We start from the raw sequence: 21,372 nt of genomic DNA, 5'->3' as shown, positions 1-21,372 counted from the left end.
TGACATGCCGTTTGTCTCAACCCAATTATCGACGCGTTGTAAAATTATTTTCTTTACCAATTTCTGGATACAGGAAAGTATGTCTATCGGCCGATACGTTTAGATGTCCCGTGTCACAATCTTTTGCACAAAAAACCCATTGAACAAATTCAGCAAACGTCTCTTTGCATGTTCAGATAGTTTCTTCAAGTTGTTGAATTTAAATTCGTCTGGCCCAGAAGAATTCTTCTTACATGACAGCAGCTGAAAATTCCCCCATCGACAAATGTGAGTTGATTGTGTTGTTTTTGATGATACCTTGCTAACAATTTTTTAATAGGAATTCGCAGACTCCGACCTTCATCACAAAGTCGAAACAGTATTGCGTCGAATATATTCCTCATTCGTTTTGTGTTTCACAAAGAGCTCACCCATGTTTCTCTCGATAAACCATCGAAAAACCGGCGCCAATGACTGCTTTTTTCGGGCGAAACAAATTTTTAAATTTGCTATTTTAACCCGCTGTAAAGAGGGGCAGCTAATTTTTTTTTTTTTCGAGAGTTGTCCTACTGGAGCTGTAGAGCTAGGTTCTCGGAAGGGCTCCCCGTCAGAATCACATACTACAATTTGCAGACGAGACAGGCAATGTCGCCCAATAAAACACTGCAATAGGCCAATTGTAGCGGGCCGTGATTCTGAATATGATATTCTTTGTACGGTTCAGGCATGTGCGGGCGTAGGGAATCGCGTGTATCATCGCGAAGGGCTCGAACATTTGTACGTTAATGTGCTCGATCGCGTGTGCGTTTGTATGTCGCGTGTGCTAACGTGTAACTTCGCGTGCATAAATTCTATTTCATAACCGTGTGCCTTTCGCATATTCGCGTGTGTTCTTTGGATAATCGTGCGCGGACCGTGAATCTAATACTTTATATTTGGTGTACGGCTCAGATTCCAGAAGGAAGTGGGTTCTTCCATATCATTAGAGTTCCCAATCATGTCGTCGTAGAACGCGTGGTCTAGTGGATATGAGCTTTATTTTTTTTTTTTGATTGGTCCAACTTAATGTATAGACCTAAATTGCTAGAATGAAGGTTAAAGATTTCCGGACGTGACCGATTCATGATCGCGCATTTGCGGGTTGGCGTTTGAGATCGCGTTTGTAACTTCGTAAGTACTAAAACGTTCACACAATTGCCGCAGTGTTATCAAGTTTACGCGATCGCGGGCATAGGTGTGCGTAGATGATCGCGAAGGGCTTAAGCGTTCGTATGTTGACGTGTTTGTCGCGTGTATGTGACTTCGCATGTATAAATTCGATTTTGAAACCCTGCGGCGATTCATATATTCGCGGACCGTCATTCTGATCTTTAGTTTTCGGTGTACGGATCACATTCTGACAGGGAGAGAGTTACCCCATATCACTAGAGTTTCCGGTCATGTCGCCATGGAACGTTTTGTCTAGTGGATATGGTAGTTATTTTTCAATTTTATTATTTTTTTAATAATTAACAAGGACCTAGATTGTTTGTACCGAGGATAGATACTTCCGGACAATCCCGATTCATGATGGCGCGAGCGCGGGAGTTTGTAGGTTGACACTTGAGATCGTGTTGGTAAGTTTATGAGTGCAGAGATTTTCACCTTATCACCGGGGTGTAATCATGTTTGCGAGTTCGTATGTTGCTTGGAAAATCGCGAGGGGCTCTAACGTTTGTGCGCTGACGTGATTTTGTAACGTATGTTCTTGAATGGTTGCGCGAACCGTGAGTCTGATATTAAATTTTCAGTGCGCGGTTTGAATTCTGGCAGAGAGTGGGATCGTTTATATCGATAGGGTTCCCGGTCATGTCACCATGAGACGTGTTGTCTAATAGGTATGGGCGTATTTTCTTAAATGGTCCAGCTGAAGGCATGGACCTAGGCTTCTAGGATCAAGGATAGACTTTCGGACGTGACCGATTCGTAATCGCGTGCACGATGGCATTTTTGTAGGTTCCCGCTGAGACCGCGTTTGAGAATGTGTGAGTGTTAAGACGTTCACTATCACCATCTTTGTTGACCCAGCTGAAGGCGGGTGTAGAATGGCAGTATAGGACTCGAAAAGAAGAAATAAAAGACAATATATGAGAGACGTAATAGATTAGATAGGCACAAGATACAGCTGAAGTTATGATCATCACATGAGACATACATTAGTACTTCAAACACTACTAATACTTGAATAGCCAATCACCACACATAGCACATCCTTTCTCAATTATCTATTTGTTACTGGTTGATTGTTGGTTATGAGCTGGTGAATAGAGGAAAGGTATAGAACAGACAAAAGGCTCATATCAGCCCTCCCGGCCTCCCCGACACACCACTATCGAGGCGTATTGTAATCAACATCTTGAAGCGGGCTTCTTATATAAATCAAATCCTCAGTAGTCATAATGTTTGGTGGAATATTAACATGAGAACTAATTACCCTCTAGTAGTAGAACGTGGTGCAAATAAAAACTAAAAAGAGCGAAGGTCCTTATATTTAGATAACTCTATTGAATATATTGTGGCTTGATGATGTTTACAATACCGTCAATCCCATCAACCTGCGAGAGGGAAAGAGGGGCAGCTAATTGCTTTAAAAATGCTCTTACTGTAGGAAGAATTGTTGTTAGAAATTATTGGAAAGGATCAGGAATATAGAAAGCTTACAAGACCATAATGTCAGAAAACTTCTGCAATCCACCCTCTGGTTGTACATTGAGAGTTACAGAGAGTTTTGGTTTTTTCGATAGCGCTGGGTCTGTCCGAATTGATTCTAAATTTTCAAATTCAGAAGGCGCTTGCTTCGGTTTCGTCACAACATTATTCGATTTTACCTCATACATTACTACCGAGGATATCTTAGTGTCTTTACTAGGAGGTGTAGGAGGATGTAAGATTCTTTCTTTTCTTATGACCGCAAAGTCCAACAAAATAATATCAGGGTTTTTGAGTCGGAATCGCTAGAAGACAAAAGATTGAAAGGTAAATGGAACGCGTTTGATGGGGAATAAGTCTTCCTTACATTAACAAACGAAAAAAGCAGAGTTCTGGAAACGGCTAACTCTGTGCTGCAGCAAATCTTCGACGGCCGGACTGGACTCGGTGATCACACCGTCTATCTCCACGTCTTGTGCAGGTACATATAAGAAATACTGAAGTGTTAAGAGCTAATCGCAAGCAGCCGCCTATATCGTGAAAAAACGTAGTCCTACGTCAAACTGTCGACTGTTTCCCCATTTACACTTTTGTTCATTTTCATTTTTTTCATCATCCAAAGATCGCTGCATTTGAATTGATTCCACAATCCTTCAACACGTCGGTATACATTATAGTATTATTACATTTTTTCGCCAATCATTTTGGATTTTAGCTCCATCAGTCAGGATCTAACATTCGCCATCATTAAACCACACACAAACACACCCAGGTAATGCGCTTACGGTTGATAACTCGCTTACTGTCAATTGCCGTAGCTTCTCTCGGCGAACGTACTAATTAAAATCTATAAATAATCCTCGCCGGCGAAACTAAGCGCAACAACCGTGACGCCCCCCACTCATCCCTCTCCCTGCTTCTCTAACTGCTCGCTACTAGACCAGCGAAAGAAAAGTTCTACCCACTCACCGCCATCCCCCTCGTGGGAGGGGGTAAAAACTCCAACCCAGCGGGACTGTAATCGTCTTATTATCCGATCTCTCCTCTTTTATCGCTTCCATAAACCGTGATATTGGGTTCAAAGCTTATAATAATTAACTTTATCGTTTCGGCTCTCGCGCGGGTGGCGAAGTAAAGGACGCGTTTTCCCCTGTACTTGTCAGATTCTAAACAAGCTGGAACTTTTTTCCGAATGGCTCCAACAATTGATGTGTGAAATACTGCAAAATACTATGATGGAAGACTTCGTTAGTTCTTTAATGGAAATACATGGGAACATGTTAGATTAGGCCACTGAGAACTGGCATACAAGTAAAGTTTTCAATGTTTCTAAGTAATAAAACTGTCGTTTCGAAATTCCACCATCAAGTAACAATTCGCCACTAGCCGGCGCTACGATCGGTCAGCAAACGCTATACGGGCATTGCCTGCAAACTTGGATACAATGGTGATTCGTGCATGCGATGGTGATTTCCAACGTATTTTCATTTGAATGTTTACACTGGTTTTTCAGGAATGTTTGTTCTACCTTATATGTCTGTTCTCTGTGGTTAGGCATAGATCAAAATTTATTTTACAATCTGTGTAAACACACGTTAACAATCAGTGGCTCACTACTGCCATCTACCGAACTGTTTGTACCAATTATTTAACAGCTGCACTCTACCTACGTTGCATCGATCGCTGCGCCACCTATTGACCTATTGTTTTAGACGCTCTTTTTTCGAAATGGCAGTTGCAGGTATCATACACTTTTTGAATACGAACCTGAACATCTTTTATCTGTGGTTTAGGTAACAAACTTGCGACACAAATCTTGCGGAATTTATAAAAGAAGAAATTAAAAGCAGAAGTCCAATCGATCGCAAGCACTTCAATGGATTGTATTATGGATTTTCAACCATAATTTATCTGTTAAATTATTTCCGGAAACGATTTCAATAGCTTAAAAAATTTTCAAAAAAAAAAACACCATCCACGCTCGATAAGTTTAAGGCCGGAACAAAAACGAAAGCAATAAATTTCCGCCTCACAATCGGTTGCCATTCTCGAAAGGAAGACTCTCTGGCAGCGATAAGGAAGAACTTTCTTTGCCTCTCGACAAAAATTAACTGCCATAAGGAGTTCCGAAAAACGACGACAATGAGCGAGAAGAAAAAAAAGTAGAACATTGATCAATAATTAAATTAATATTCCAGCTGATGTAATTTATAGTCTGCAAACACGCTCAATTAAAAAAGTGCTATCATCCTCCCGTTAATCCTGGGAGTGATTCGGTAAGTGTGGTCCTTAAAAATCTGAGGAGAAAAAAAACCAGCCGCACAAGCTGCAGAAAGCATCGAGTGTTCGCGTGATATCGGTGGTGAAACTTTGGCCTATGTATATGTGCATTGGTCGACGCGCTGAGGGTGGGCGCTTATTGCACTCTGTGTCGGTAAGCATTCAACCGTTGAGGAGAGGGTATCGAAGAGCTTGGCTAGAAAAATTAATTAAACTTGAGATGATGTGTGATTTATGTCGGCCCGAGTTTATCCCGGCTGTTATTTATTGGATAAGGTTACATCGATGGTGTGACTTTTGTGTTGTGTGTGGTGCGGGAAAGGAATCCAGCTCTTTGCGTTAGTGTGTGTGAGGTGGAAAGAGTTGTAAACTGAGTGTCATGTTATAATAATATTTCGATTAGATCACTAGGCATTGATATTACTAAATTCTTGTTTTAAATATGCATAAATTTGGGTATAAAATTTAATTTTATTAAAATTAGAATTATATTAATTGGAGTAGTTTTAATGGCATTAATTTGTTTATCACAATTAAAATTAAAAGCTTTAATTGCGTATTTATCAGTTGCCCATATAGGAAATGTTTTAAGTGGTTAGTTAACAATAAGTTATTGAAAATTGAATGGGACATATTTTAATAATTCTTCTAGGCCTTAAACAGTAAATTAAAGTACAAAGGATTCAAAAAGTTCCAAAAATCAAACAACCCAGGTATTCACCAGACATGCAGTAAAGCATTTCAGATGCTTCTTGCAGTATATTGACATTATCTATATATAACTGTTGATAATTAAAAAAAACCTGTTTTTAAATTTCTTGCTAGTAAGCAGCATTTGGAATGCACAATAACAGATATGGGGGCGGGCATAGCGTAGTAGGTAAATCGATTACCTTGTACGCAGCTCACCTGGGTTCGATTCCCAACCCCGCACATGGGGTTAGACGTTTTTCTTAAGAAATGTTTTCAACCCGAAAAAATCAGCGAATGACCTCTAATCAAAATTAAAAAAAAAACATGTAGACGGTTAGAAAAAAATTAGAAAATAGTATAAGCCATGAAATAAAATAATAAATAAAAGGAATGAATGAAATAAATAAAGAACTGAAGTCTAGCAACAATAAAATAGATAAAGAATCAATAAACAGATAATGAAAAAAATGCTAGAAAGGAATAACTAGAAGGAAATTACAAAGAAATTAATAAAAAAAGAAATAAAAAATAATAACAATCAAATAATAAACAAATGAATAAATCACGTTCATGGTACAGCAGCAATGGAGCCGTATATTTAGCCAAACTCATTTAAAACGACTTTAAAGGTTGGCAGCTAACCTTTGGGACACATTTTCCTAGCTTATTGGTTAGCTGGCCAGCGGTGGAAAGCCTTGAAGAACTAAATTGACCCTCAAAATAGGATCCAACAATGTGCAAACCCCAACGATCCAATTCAACCATTCAAAGATGCAAAGACTCAAAAATCCAAAAAACTCACTGATCCAAAGATTCAGTGATACAATATAAATTCAAGGATCAAATGATTTTAAAATACGGAAAAAAGAGAATAATGAAATAATGGAATTCATCATTTCATTATTCCAGAAGGCTGAAATGAAAAAATGAAGTAATGAATAATTAAATATACAAATAAATAAATAATTGTGGAAATAAGAACGATAATGCTTTTTAGAAGTACAACTGTAATGTACAAAAAAGACAAAAAAAATACAGATGCAAAGGTATATTGCAATAAAGACAAGAAATAAATCTATGGAAAGCAATGAAATCAAAGAGATAATGCGAAATGTTCATTAGCAAAATAAAGAGTAAGAGAATCAAAAAAATTGAAAGAATCGAAGGTACAGAGCGATCACAAAAATAAAGTAACGCAATAAGTGCAGAAATAAGGAAATAAAATAACGCAATAATGTGGGAAAGGTGGAAAAAGAAATAGTTTAATAGTAATAATGAAGTAATAAAGCCATAAGGACAATAAGAGAATAAAGAAATAAAAGTAATGAAATAAAGGAACCTCTTACGTAGCTCAACTGGGTTCAATTCCCAAATCCTATGTACGGTTTAAATTTCTCTCCAGAGACTTGTGTAACTCAACACAGAAGGTGAAAACCCCTAAGTTTAAAACCACTTTAATTGAACCAAGAAATTAACGATTAAAAAAATAACGAAATAAAGAAATAATAGTCAAATGGTTTTTACCAAATTCATTCTTAGGGAAAACTGTCTGAAATAAGTAGCTGAAAAAAGAAGAATAAAGAAAATCAGGAAAAGATTTTTTGCGAAATAAAAAAAAGTAAAGAAATGAAAAAGAAATTAAATGAAGAACTAAAAAGTACAGATGTAAAGGAATGATGAATTTAAAAAATATAGAGGCAAAGAATAGAAAAAAAAACAGAATTTAAGATGTTATGAAATAAAATCATAAAAAATAAAAAAAACAATGACGAAATAAAAATGAAGAAGCGAAGGATTATGAAAATAAAGAAATAGCCTAATAAAGCCAAAAAAGGGATTAAAAATGCAAAATAAAGAAATTACCAAACAAAGAACAAAGAAAATAGTTAATAAAGTAATAAAAGAATAATAAGATCAAGAAAGAAAGAACAAGAACCAAATAGATAAATAAACAAAAACTAGTACGACGCGAAAACAAATAAAAGAAGAAGACACAAGGATAAAAGTAAAGACACACAAAGAAACAACGAAATAAGGAAATATAGGAACTAAGAAATCAAGAAAATGAGCAGTGACAATAAAGAAAACGAAAAATCAGAGAAAGAAAAAAAATTGATACGAAATTAAGAAATAGTAATTAAGGAATTGAAATACAAAAACACACTGCTACAACGATCCAACAATTCAATCCAACGAGTCAAAGATCCAAACGCTCAACAACTCAACGATTCAAAGATCCCCAGACTTAAAGATACAAAGAATCAAAGATTCAACGAAAGCTTTAACATTGAAATGTCAAATGATATAAAAGTCGAAAACTTTAAAAATTTCGGAGAATCAAAAAATGAAGCAATAAAGGAGTAGAATAATGCAAAAAATAAAAAAAAATACGGAACTAAAAACATTTAAAAATAAAGAAAAAACAGAAAATAAAGAAATGAAAAATTGGGCCATTTCTGAAATAGTGATAAATAAATGAAAGAAAACCAACAGTGATAGAGGTTTTTTGCGGTTAAAGATGCAAAAAAACAAAAAGATTTAAAGGAATTAAAAAATAAATTAGGGAACGATGAAGCCAAACTGAAAAAGAAGAAAATGAAAAAATAAGGAGAGCAAATAATGGAGGAAAAATAAAAATAAGTGATGACAAAAAAGATTTAAAAGATAAAATTAATGACAGAATCATAGCACGTTACTTCATACCCCAAAAAGTACAGAAATAAGAAAACAAAGTTATACAGAAAGGTTGAAGAGGAGAAAGAAATGAAATTGGAAAATAGTAAAAATGAATGAAGAGAATGAAAAGAGAATCAAAATAGCTAAGAAATAAATTATAAAAAATAATCAATAATGAATAATAAATAATAAATAATGAATAATAACTAATAAATAATAAATAATGAATAATAAATAACAAATAATAAATAATAAATAATAAATAATAAATAATAAATAATAAATAATAAATAATAAATAATAAATAATAAATAATAAATAATAAATAATAAATAATAAATAATAAATAATAAATAATAAATAATAAATAATAAATAATAAATAATAAATAATAAATAATAAATAATAAATAATAAATAATGAATAATGAATATTAAAATTAAATAAGAAATTATTACGCCAAGAAGTAAAAAAGTGAATGAGAAAAGTATAACTGAATAGAAAAAAGAAGAAAAAATAAGTGCTTAATCAAAAAAACAAAGCAACACAAAGAAGAAAGATATACGCAAATGAAAAAGCAAATAAACACAGAAAGGGAGCAGTATAGAAATTTTGGAGTTTCCGACTGTGAAATAAGAAAATAAAGGGATAATGATAAGAAACGAAGAAATAGACAAGAGATAATACATAAAAAAGTAGAGAATAGTGAAAAAAGTTATGAAGAAACAAAGAATTGGAGTAGTGAACAAATACAGAACAAAGAGATAAAGAAATGAAAAATAAAAATATGAAAAACTAAGGAAATTAAGATATAATAAAAACACAGAAATAAGAAAACAAAGACAAAAATATAGTTAATAAAAGAAATAAACAAAAATGCATTAAAAATAGGTAGTAAGGAAATACGGACATGAAAGTATAATAAAATTAAGAAATAAAGAACTAGAGCAATTCATCAATTAATAAATAGGGAAACAAACAAAACAGTAGTCAAACAAAGAAATAAAGAAATGCAGAAATAAGGAAAAATAAATAAAGATATAATGAGACAATTAAAGTGTGCAATAAATTATTTAACAAAATATACTATAGAAATGGAAATAAGGAAATAAAGTGAAAGAATACAGAAACTATGAACGAAAAACAGCACGCGAGAAATAAATAAATAATAAAATAAGGAAGCATTAAAAATAATGTAACGAAATATCGACATAAAAACTAAGAAAATATAAAAATACAAATCTCGAAATTAAATAAAATGAACAAATAAAAAAATAAATCATTAAAAAATTTGCAAAAAACTAAAAATGTAAAAAAAAATTGAAATAACGTTTAAAAAAATTTAAAATGCGAATTAAGGAAAGAATAACAAGAGAACTACAAATAAAATAAAAAAAACAATTAGAAATCAATATGCACAAAATAGAAAAAGAAACGTAAAATACTACACTAAACAAATGGAAGAATAATAAAACTCGTAGAAGTAAAGAAATAGAAGAATAAAGAAATTTTGAAAATAAAAAGGTATGAGAAAGGCAACCAAGAAATAAACAAATAATAAAATCAGGTAATAAAGAAATAATGAAGCAATAAATTGAGTACATCGAAAACAAATAAATTAAAATATAAAATAAGGAGAGAGAGAGAGAGAGAGAGAGAGAGAGAAATAGATTCAAAGATGCAAACAAATAAAGATTCGAAGAAACAAATGAATGACGAATTAAAAAAGGAGAAGTGAATAAATAAAAAATAACGAATAAATAAAGAATGAAAAATATTGAAAAAAGGAAGTATAGAAAAAAGAAAATAAAGAATTAGCGGATTAAAGAGAGAAAATAATAAAAATTAAAACTAATTATTTAGGAAATATAGAAACAACGAATTAAGGAAAATAAAAAGTGAAGAACAATGAACTAAAATAGAGTAAATCAGTAATGACTACAAAAGAAATGAAAAATACAAATAAATAAAGAATAACAAATAAATGTTAGATAGATACAAAAATTAAAAAACGTGAAAGTCAAAAATTCAAAAGTTAAGTGAAAAAAATTAGGAAATAATTGAATAAATAAAGGGAAGAAAATAAACAAAGAAATAGAGAAATGAGGTAACAAAAGTAATTAAATAAACATATAATAAAATATAGAAATAAAGAATCAAAGAAATAAAAATGTAAAAAATACAGAACTGAAGCAGAAATAAAGAAATAATTGAAAAAGTAACTAACAGAAGTTGAAGGGAAATGAGAATTCCAGAAAAATAAAGAAACACAAAAAGGACAGAACTAGTAAAATGGAGGTATTAAGCAATGCATTTTTTTAAAGTATATCAGAACTATAGCATAATAAAATTCAATAAAAAAAACAAATAAAATAATTTAAAAAAAATAACGAAAGATATCAAAAACGAAACAAATAATGGAACAAATAATGAAAATATTAATAAAAAACAAATTACAGAATTGCTATTAAAAGAAAAAAGGAAGCGGTAAGAAAAAAGGCTATAAAAGGGGGTGGGCGTAGCGTAGTTGGTAAATGGATTGAAATAAGCGAATAACACAAATAAACAAATAAATGATTAAAGAAACAAAAGGAATACAAAAATAAACAAAAAGATGTAATTAAAGAAAAAATGAATGCATGAAGAAATAGTGGATTATCCAAATAAAGAAATTAAGAAATATTGCAAATAAATATGAAAATTCAGAAAAAAAAATACGAAAATGAGTGAAGAGATAAATTAAAGTTAAAAATACAGAAACAAGCGAAGAAAATGTAATGAAAAAGTCAGTAGAGAAATGAACAAATAGTGAAATCTAGAAATAAAGAAATAGGGTTTATGATAAACAAAAAAACAAGGAAAAACAGAAATTAAAAACTGAGCAACGAAGAAACAACTGAAAGTAGAAATAAGGAATAAAAACACAAGCATCGAAATTAGGAAAAAAGTAAATAAAGAAATATAGGAAGTAAGAGATCGCGAATAAATTAAAATTAAGAAATCATTAAATTAAGACATACGGTAAACCAGAAAAAATAAAATAAGAAAATACAGATCAACAAAAGAAGGAAATGTATACAGTAATTAAGAAGTAGAGAGTTAATGATTTAAAAATATAATGTAAAGGAGGAACAAACAAAAAACAAAATAACGCAAAAAAATATGCAAAAATTTAAAAAATAAGAAATCATGAAAATTTACAAACCCAGTAACGGAAAAAATTCGAAATTAAAAAACAATAAGCAGTGATGTATCAGAAAATTAAACTAATAATATAGGAAGTAAAGGAATGTAAAATGCCAGGTAGTAAGAAAATATTTTGAAGAAAAAGCAATAAAGAGACAACGACGAAAATAAATAACAGATAAATCAAGAAATAATGAAAAAAAAATTCAAATAAAACATAAAAAGTGAAACATACAATTGAAGGAATAATTCAACTGAAAGCAGTAGAGAAATAAACAAAAAAGAAGCCCGTCCAATTGGCGCTGAAAGAACCTAGTCTTTGGGTTATTTTGCTTTCTGCGTAGATAGTGTATCCACAGACAAACAGACATAACACTGTGAAGAAATTCCCTTAACAAGGCAATCCACCTTTTATTCACAGTCCCAAACACTCATTTGCTGGTGGATTACCCCTCAGGTTTGAGAACAATTTTTCACTAGTGGTCTATCCCACATATGTTTGTTCATATGTCGGTAGCGCCATAATTTCAAAAGCGGCCACAGTCCCAACTACAAATATATTTAAAATGACCGTTAAAGCGGGCAAAGCATTGTTTTCGAGTGTTATGTCTGTTAGCATGTGGTATATCGTCGGAAATATTTTGAAAAGGCTTCAGATTTTGTATGGTATATTCTTTGATTAGTTATCTACCTATTTATGCACTAAAAACAAACTATTTTTTCGCTCTTAAAAAGCAAATTAATCCCTTAAGCAGATTTTTGAAATATTGAACACTAGTATTGAATCGCAAACTGGCAGATAAAACGAGTACAGCTTCGTTTAAGCTGTCTAAATGTACTACTAATAACAAACCCTTCTCTTGCGTGTACCTGGTTGACAATTTGAATCTAACTGAAGCATTTTTAATTACTACTGAAATTACCCGACTGATGAAGGTTTCGCTGAGACATTGATGAGAATAGGAACAGTTCAACTAACTGTCACACCTTCTCCCACGGGCCAACATCGGGGCCAATGAATGGTGAAAATTCCTTCCCTCACGATTATTCATTCTCCCGCGACCCGTGAGTGAAAATCCTGCACGTGATCCTTCCCGGCCTCTCCAATCGCTGTGCGAGGAATTTAATTTCGAGTAAAACTTTTCCCTCCTCCAAGCGCGCTGCTGGGAGTGAAAGTACGCTGCTGCCGCCAGAAATCGGTAGTCACCGAATGGATGTTTGTCTTGGCGGGCATAATTACGGTTCTGTCGCTAAATGAAAGGGTGAATGGGGGTGCCATTGTTGCCGCCGACCGCCAGGTAAACGTTTGATTACATTCGACACTATGGGATATGGTAATGATGATGAGGTCGCACATTGTTGGGTGCCTTCGGTTGCTCTATTGACGAGAAATGGTTTAGATTCCAAGCAAATAAACGCTTTGTAGGATTTTGTTGCTTTGGTTGAGATCAAACAATTTTCTCAGTAAATGAACATTTCAACAATAAATTATAGATGCTCGTTGTTAGTATAGTTTGTACGTCCTTCCACGGAAACTGACATTCCAGCAACCTGCTGCCACAGAAACTTACATTTTCTGGTTCTTTTTCATACTTAATGAAAAATAACACATAATACTTTTCTATTCTATCATATCAGCTGGTGAACACTCGGACTCGGTTGCAGTAGGATATTTCTGTTGCTGTCTGTGCCATCACACTATTCACTTATAAAAAGTCCCTCATAACTCCTGAGCTCCTAAAGTATTTCGCTTCCCAACTCGACGGTCGTCCAACGAACCAACCAACCAACGAACCAGCAAACCACGAACACAAACACAAAACAACTGCGGTGGTGAATGAGAACGAAAAAGTACGCTGCGGCCGGAAAATCCTGCCAACCGGTACTTTTTTCTCGAGGGTATGATTTTTTACTTCCCAAACTGCTTATACCATTGCTGGCTGGCTGGCTGACAGCGAAGCTTCTTAAAGATGCTGGAGGGAAGAAAAAGAAGCAATGTTGAGCACATAAAAGACTTAAACATATCGTCATCACCACATTATTATCGCCATCAAACAACTTGAAGCCACGGCGAGAACATCTTTGGCAATATCGAAGCGAGCGGCGTGCGGTTGGTTGTGTATTGCATCTTCCGGTTCGAGGATGGAGTTTTTGTTGCTTCCCAGGGTAGTTACTGGACATCATTACATACTGATGTGCGGTCCAGTTCAATTATTATTTATAGAAGCTTATACTTAGTTGACCCAGGAAATGGGTAATAGTGTTTAGTGATAAAAATTATTATATCCTCGGACTGATTGGCAGGGAACAGAAATATTTCGATGAAGCCCTTCTTTGGCCTATCCTATGTAGATAGATTAGGATGTTACCGGTAAAAAGCTGATTTTTTTGTGTTTGATTAAATGAATCATTGAACGGTACATACAGGCTCATAACCATTGAATCCAAATCCATCGTATTTTATCGAGATTTTAAGTTCAAAAATTGCATGTATTGGTTGTAACAAATTTTAATGAAAGTCAGTAAAAAAATGTTTTCATGGTTGTGAAATACGCGAAATATTTTCACTGTGTTAGTAGGGTTAACCGTAAAAATCTAATCAAGTAAACATCGGAAATAATGATTTAACTGATTTAAAATAAATTAATATATGTTTACTTACTTGGTATAGCAGCTGACAACTTATGCTTCCCCTTAAAATTCTTATTCTGATTTATTTCCACAAGAATGTAAATAATTATCTCATACCTCACACAAAAAAAAAACAAAATTTTTACTTACATTTTTTGTGCATTTATTTCTATTTTTTCAAACCCGCAATACACATGGCGAGATGGACTGCGAAAGGTTTTAGTCGTCAAGCTCACTTGACGTAGCAAAAGAGAAAAAAAAACCCGCAATACACAGCAGCCGCTAAACGTCACAAACACCATTCGATGCCGCCAGCCACCTGGCTATCCACACAAATCACTGCGATAAAACACATCAGTGGTGATACATCCGAACGCTGGATGAACTCACCGCGCTCTCTTTTTCTTTGCGGGCTACTTCCCGACAGCAAAAATCGCAAGCCTACTGAGGGCATCATTTTTTCATCACGCGTATAAAATGCCTATCTCAACAATCAAATTTAAATTAAAACAAGACACTTACAAGATGAGCCATTCTTGGCCTTAGCCTGTCGAATAGAGACGGCAAATATAAAGAAAAACCAAAACACAACACTATACTCTGCTTTTTCATAATATTTCAATCTTTTCTTCCACCGCAAATTATGCACTTAATTTAGCAGAAAGCTGCCATTGCTTCACTGCACTGTGGACGGTAGGACGCCACCACTGATACAGGTAGAACGCACTGATCGAGCGGAAAATACGCGATAAGAACGCGTAATTCAAATTAGCAAATAAAACCACTGCAGCTAGGTATAGATGATACGTTGAAACTTCCGAAATGTGATAAATCTTCCACGGAACTTTTCAGTGCCTTTGTACCGTATTCAACACACTAAACCGAAGCGGACGGTAACGCGATCGCCGATGAACTGAAGTGAGCGCGAAAAACATCGCTTCGCTGATGAGATATGTGCGCGTGTGCTCTCTGCTGCGCAGGCGCAGATAATCAAGCGTCGCGCACCCGCGAAAGCAATGCGTGTTGAGCTGGTTGCAGTGTTGCCATATTCGCAGATTTTCTGTAATGACACAGATTTCTTCAACAACTATAGGGCATGGTCAGGAGCGTTTTATCAACGACGTTGGTTTTATTTTGCATAGCAGTTTCAAAGCAGAACTAGAACTGAAACATTCACATCCCCAGCAGAGCGTTTTGTTTTATAATTTCGAACAGCTTTGTTTTAAAATTTGAAACTGTTATACGACGCCGTTCTATTTGTTGCTGATTTTAAAACACGTTTAGAACTGTGTTTTAAATACCTGCAAAGTTTTCAGCACAGACACTTAGACCCGATAGACTGGGGACAAATAAATTTGAATGCAGTAACGCTGAAGGCATGGCGAAACATGAATTTTAAATTGAATAGAACATCCGCTAAAACTGCTCCTGGGGACAGCAAGTTCTAGTTTTAAAATTTTCAGTTTTATATTATAGAACTGTCAAAATTATGAATCTAGAACTGAAACACTCCTGAACATGCTCTTAGGCCACGGAATAATTTCAGGTACGTAGCCAGAGAGGGGGCTAAGAGGCTGAAACCACTTCTTCCGTTAGTTTTTTAAAAAATAACTAGGAAGTGACACTAGTCAACAAAGTGTAATTTGCAAGTTGATGGAACAACGTCTTGCCTTCATAAAAAAGGACCTGATGGATTTTTTGGAAGATTCTTAGGCTAATTCAGCTGTTTTAAATCCATCTCATCGCAAGCACCCTTTAGGAAAGTACCCGGATGGAAATTTACAATAGCATTTACCTGAGAGTAAGCAACAAACACTACGCACCCAGTGTAAATAATAGCGCTTGTCATTAAGCAAGAAAACTTTCGATAGTCAAAATCAATCTCGATAGGCGACGCTTAAATGAATCAATTTTTATTTTGAGGGTCATTGATGCAAGCGTGTTACCAACGGATGACTTCAATTGTGCGATGGAAATAGAGATTGGACCACAAAAAAATCAGTTGATTTAAAGTAATAACAAAATACATGGTTAAATTCCATGACCGAAGTTCTCAGGTGAAAGTTTTTTAGGTCCTTTGCTTTGATGCGAAGGGAAGGTCGAACGACAGTTTGGTTCTAGTACTATGAAGCGCTGCTTAATAAGGAACTGATGCTCTTTTATGTAAAATGTATCTGACGTGAACCCCGAAAGGTATTGCCGGTACCGGGATGCCATTTCGAAACGATGTAAATGTGAATATTGAAAACCGCTTTAACCCTTTCGTGCCCAACTTTTTTCTAGTGCATTTAGGGTTTCAAAACTATTTTTCCTTTAAAACGGTGGGGTCAAGAAACTCGAAAAACCTTTTTTCATAAAGGTATGTGCTTTCCTTGCAGTGCTAGAAGCTGCTCAATTTTTACCTTCCATCGCTCACTACAATTCTCCTAGAATATTTACAATAATCCAACTGCGTGGAAACGTAGCCAAAAATAGTCTAAATTGATAGGTTTTATCAGTTTCCACTAACATTGCAACATAACGAAGTTATATGAAAAATTCATTTTCCGTCGTCAACGTAAACGGTCCCTGGCAGCACTGCTTAATCGGAGTTCAATCAGACTAACTGCAATAACTTCAGTTCTAGAGCTGATCCTTGTAACCGTTAATACTCAAATGAAAGCCAATAGCCACGGTTATTAGCCTTACTTGTTTTTGTGAGCAAATCTTGTCTTAATCAAAAGTTATAGCTGTTTAAAAACGTTGTTGTCCACAAACCACATGGGCATGAATGGGTTAAAATTAACTTGAAGCTGAGATAGAAAAGAGGGATGTTTATCTGATTTCAGAAATGGTGGTCGACAGCAAAGAGAAATTCTAAATAAAACCAATACAATTTAGTAATTAATTTCAATAATTCCATTGAATAAGAAAAATGTTCCAGTTTTTTTTCTCCAAATATAAAAAAACTTGTGTAAATTAACTTCAACTTCGTTTTGTAGTGTAGTTTCATTTACGGCTCCAGCTTCATCTCATAAAAAACTTGAGACATATTTTTTCATATCCTGTTTATTTATTGAAATTCGGACGACATTTTGAAGAATATACATTTGCTCTTAATTAGGCTTCAAACCATGTTATTTTAACTTGACCAAAACTGCTTAAATATATGCATACATAAATTAGTGCCGTTTTCGCTTGAGCAAAATTGAGTCAGGTTCTAACCCAAACTGCTGTCAAAATGTATGAACTGACAGCGATTGGGGTTGTACCAAGAATCAGTTTCAGCGTCATGAAAAAACGCCATAAATTTACGTTTAATGGAACCTTCAATGAATCGGCTCATCTGGCTCATTCAGGCAGAGCCATCAAATGGGAGCATCCAAGCGTTTCATCTCATACGAGAAGGTTATTTATATGGATCCAACGTGTTCGTATTACATCAGTCGTCGCTCGCATGCCAAACAAGCAACATGTTGACTGTATTGTCCGAACGGTACGAAAAGCGTTAGACGCAATGTATTTTCGACAACGTTGGCAGTTGCACACACTCGCACCTAAGTTACTCAATCAAATACGGGTAGTTTGCAAGTAAAGGTGTCGCGTGTTCAATCATTCAATCTAAGCACCCAGCGTGGCACACTGCCGAGCTGAGACGGTTAAAAGCGACTAAAAGAACCGCTCTGAAGAAGTACTTCAAGTTTGGGGGTTACGTGTTGCGACAACACTACGTTCATGTTAACCAAGTCTATAAAAAGGCATCGAAGCGTTGCCATGCCGATTACTTGCGAAACGTGCAACGTAAGTTGAAGTCCGAACCTAAAACATTCTGAAAGCATGTAAACGAGCAAAGAAAGGAATCTGGGTTGCCTTCAACGATGAGCTATGGAGGACGTATGAGCTCTAGTTTACAGGAGATCTGCCAACTATTCTCTGAAAAGTTCGCGAGTGTTTTCTCCAACGAAAAACTGACACCGACCCAGGCTTCACGCGAGGCTCTCAATGTACCTCAATCATACCAGTCTTTGAAATCTATCAATATCGACAATAATATGGTACAACTGGTGATTAGCAAAATGAAGGCTTCAACCTCGGCAGGCCCAAATGGTATATCAACTATTATTCTAAAAAAATGCTCTGCCGGTCTAATTGAACCTCTTTGTCATCTGTTTCAATTGTCGCTAACAACCGGAGTATTTCTCGAACTCTGGAAATCCTCCTTCATGTTTCCAGTTCACAAAAAAGGTGATAAAAAGGTAGTTGACAACTACCGTGGTATTACAACGCTAAGCGCAGTTCCTAAGCTGTTTGAAATGGCTGTGTTTGGAACCCATCTCCAGCCACTGCAAACAGTATATCTCCGAGACTCAGCATGGATTTATGCCGAAACGTTCAACATCTACGAATCTTCTGTCGTTCACAACATATGTTACAGATGCTATGTCGGACGGCCTTCAAACTGACGTTATCTACACGGACCTTTCAGCTGCTTTTGACAAGATAAATCACGCTATTGCAGTGGCAAAATTGGATAGACTTGGCTTTGGTACTAATATTCTCCGTTGGATGCAATCGTATCTCAGTAATCGTCGTCTAGCAGTCAAGATAGGTGATTGTGTATCCGAAGAGTTCTTTGCTTAATCTGGTATTCCGCAAGGCAGCCATCTCGGTCCATTGATTTTTCTTTCACGGTTGTCTTTCGCCGACGACCTCAAGTTATACCATAGAATCCGGAATACTGATGATGCAGCTTTCCTTCAACGCCAACTGGTAACCTTTGCGGAATGGTGCGAGATCAACCGAATGACCCTAAACCGCAAGAAATGTACGGTCATTACGTTCTCGAGGAAAAAAACGCCAATTCGATTCGATTACTGTCTAGCTGAATCCACAATTGACAGAGCGACTTGTGTCAAAGATCTCGGAGTTTTTCTCGATGAACAACTGACGTTTAAACAGCATATCAGCTATATTGTCGCAAAGGCATCACGCTGTTTGGGGTTCATAATGAGAATATCTAAGCACTTTTCAGATATTTACTGCTTGAAATCTCTCTACTGCTCACTCGTTCGATCAACTCTGGAATATTGTTCAGTTGTGTGGAACCCTCATTATCTCAACGGTGTCCATCGAATTGAGACAGTACAACGCAGATTTGTTCGTTTTGCCCTTCGTCGATTGTCTTGGAGCAACCCTCACCAGCTGCCAAGTTATGAAAGCCGGGGTTTGCTTATTGGACTCGATACATTGCAAGTGCGACGGGATCTATTCCGTGCTATGACGATTTCGGATATTTTTCAAGATCGAATTGACTGCCCCGAGCTTCTCAGTGCGATAAACATGAACGTTCGCCCTCGCGCCCTTCGCAATAATTTATTCTTCCGATTACCTCTTCGCCAGACTAACTATGGAGTAAACGATGCCATCATTGATTTGCAGCGGACCATCAACAGAGTGTCATCCGAGTTCGATCTTCACATTCCACGTAGCAGATTACAATTTGACTTTTTAAATAGATTAGGAAATTATCATTAGGACGACACTGTGTCTGTTGATATTAATTAATTATAAATAAATAAATAAATAAATAACTTCGTCGCTCGAGTGCCAAACGAGCTACATCATGACTATATCGTCTCAACGCACAGTGGTCGCAAACCCAAAAAAAGGCGGTCAAAAATGTTTACTGGCTTTAGATGGCGTTTTCGTAAGTTTCTTACAACGTGATTACGCATTTAAATCAGGTGGCGTCCTTATCTTTCTTAAGGTGGTACTCTCATTTTCGGAAATTCTTTTTTTTAATTAAGCAATGAAAAATATTTGTTTTCTGTAACCGTATATAGCAGTTAATTTGGGGTAACTTTGCTGAAGATACTATTTACCTATATATTTGCGGCCTTAGCCCTATGGTAAGGCTACCTTAAAATCAGTTTTTGTCGTTCTCTCTGTACAATGAATTTCTATTCATCATCCAGCATAACCTTCAGAGCGATCCTTCGTCTTTTTGGACCTTTATTAAAGAACGAAGATAGCCTGACAGAGCGCCCGTGAATGTCACGTACAAAGATGTCACAGCTCGACAGCCGCTTGATTCAGCAAATCTTTTTGCTGATTTGTTCCGTGAGGTCTTCAGCAACTCAGAGACAATTGCCCCGGATTTATATATGAACACTTTACCCACTTATAATATTGCAATATCGAACTCACCTCTACTTGAGTGCGATGTACGTACAGCATTGAGTAACGTTGATCCCGCCAAGGGCGTCGGCCCCAATCGTTTACCCCCGAAACTAAGCAAAGGATGTGCAGATTCTCTTGTGGCTCCCCACTCCATTATTTTCAATCGGTCTCTTACCGAAAGCCGGTTTCCTGCGCCGATAACCCCCATTCACAAAACGGGAAGCGTACAGCGTGTGGAAAACTACAGACCTATTTCTGGTCTCTGCTGCGTAGTGAAAGTTTTAGAGAAACTTGTATATGAAAAAATGTATGCTGTCGCTAAACCTGTCATCTCTGATTTCCATGCTGGCTTTGTCAAGAAACGCTCGACTCTTTCAAACCTATTGGTTTACACCAGTGTCTTGTACCCCGCTGTGGAAGAACGACAACCAAGTAGACGCGGTATATTTTGACTTTTCAAAAGCTTTCGATAAAGTTCCGCATAATATTGCCATCGATAAGCTGGAAAGGCTTGGCTTTCCCCTCTGGCTAACTAATTGGCTGAAGTCCTACCTAGACAATAGATCAGCTTATGTGAAATTTGCAAACCTTACCTCGACTGTTTTCGAATTACCGTCTGGGGTCCCGCAAGGCAGTCATCTCGGGCCTCTTATTTTCATCTTATTCATAAACGACCTCTGCGAGCGAATCCAGTCTGAAAAGCTGTATGTGGCCGGATGACAAACAACGTGATCGCAATGTTCATAGATCGTAAAACTGACGTATTTTGTTTGGTCCGAAGAACCGGATTCCGGAATATCCGGAACCGGTCGTAAAGTGTCCACTTGTGGCCGGATGACATACAACGTGATCGCAATGTTCATAGATGATCAAACTGATGTAATTTGATGTGCCGCATGACAGGCATATTTAACAAAATTGTTTGTTCCGAAAAACCGGATTCCGGAATATCCGGATGCGATCCTAAAGTTTCCACGTATGTCTAGATGACCTAAAACAAGATTACATTGTTCATACATCATCACGGTGATATAATTTGATGTGCTGCATAACAGGTGTTTTTTCATTTTTTTCATAGAT

Source organism: Topomyia yanbarensis, chromosome 1 (genome assembly GCF_030247195.1).
Source record: "Topomyia yanbarensis strain Yona2022 chromosome 1, ASM3024719v1, whole genome shotgun sequence".
Classification (NCBI taxonomy): domain Eukaryota; kingdom Metazoa; phylum Arthropoda; class Insecta; order Diptera; family Culicidae; genus Topomyia; species Topomyia yanbarensis.
Note: the sequence above shows the minus strand (reverse complement) of the source record.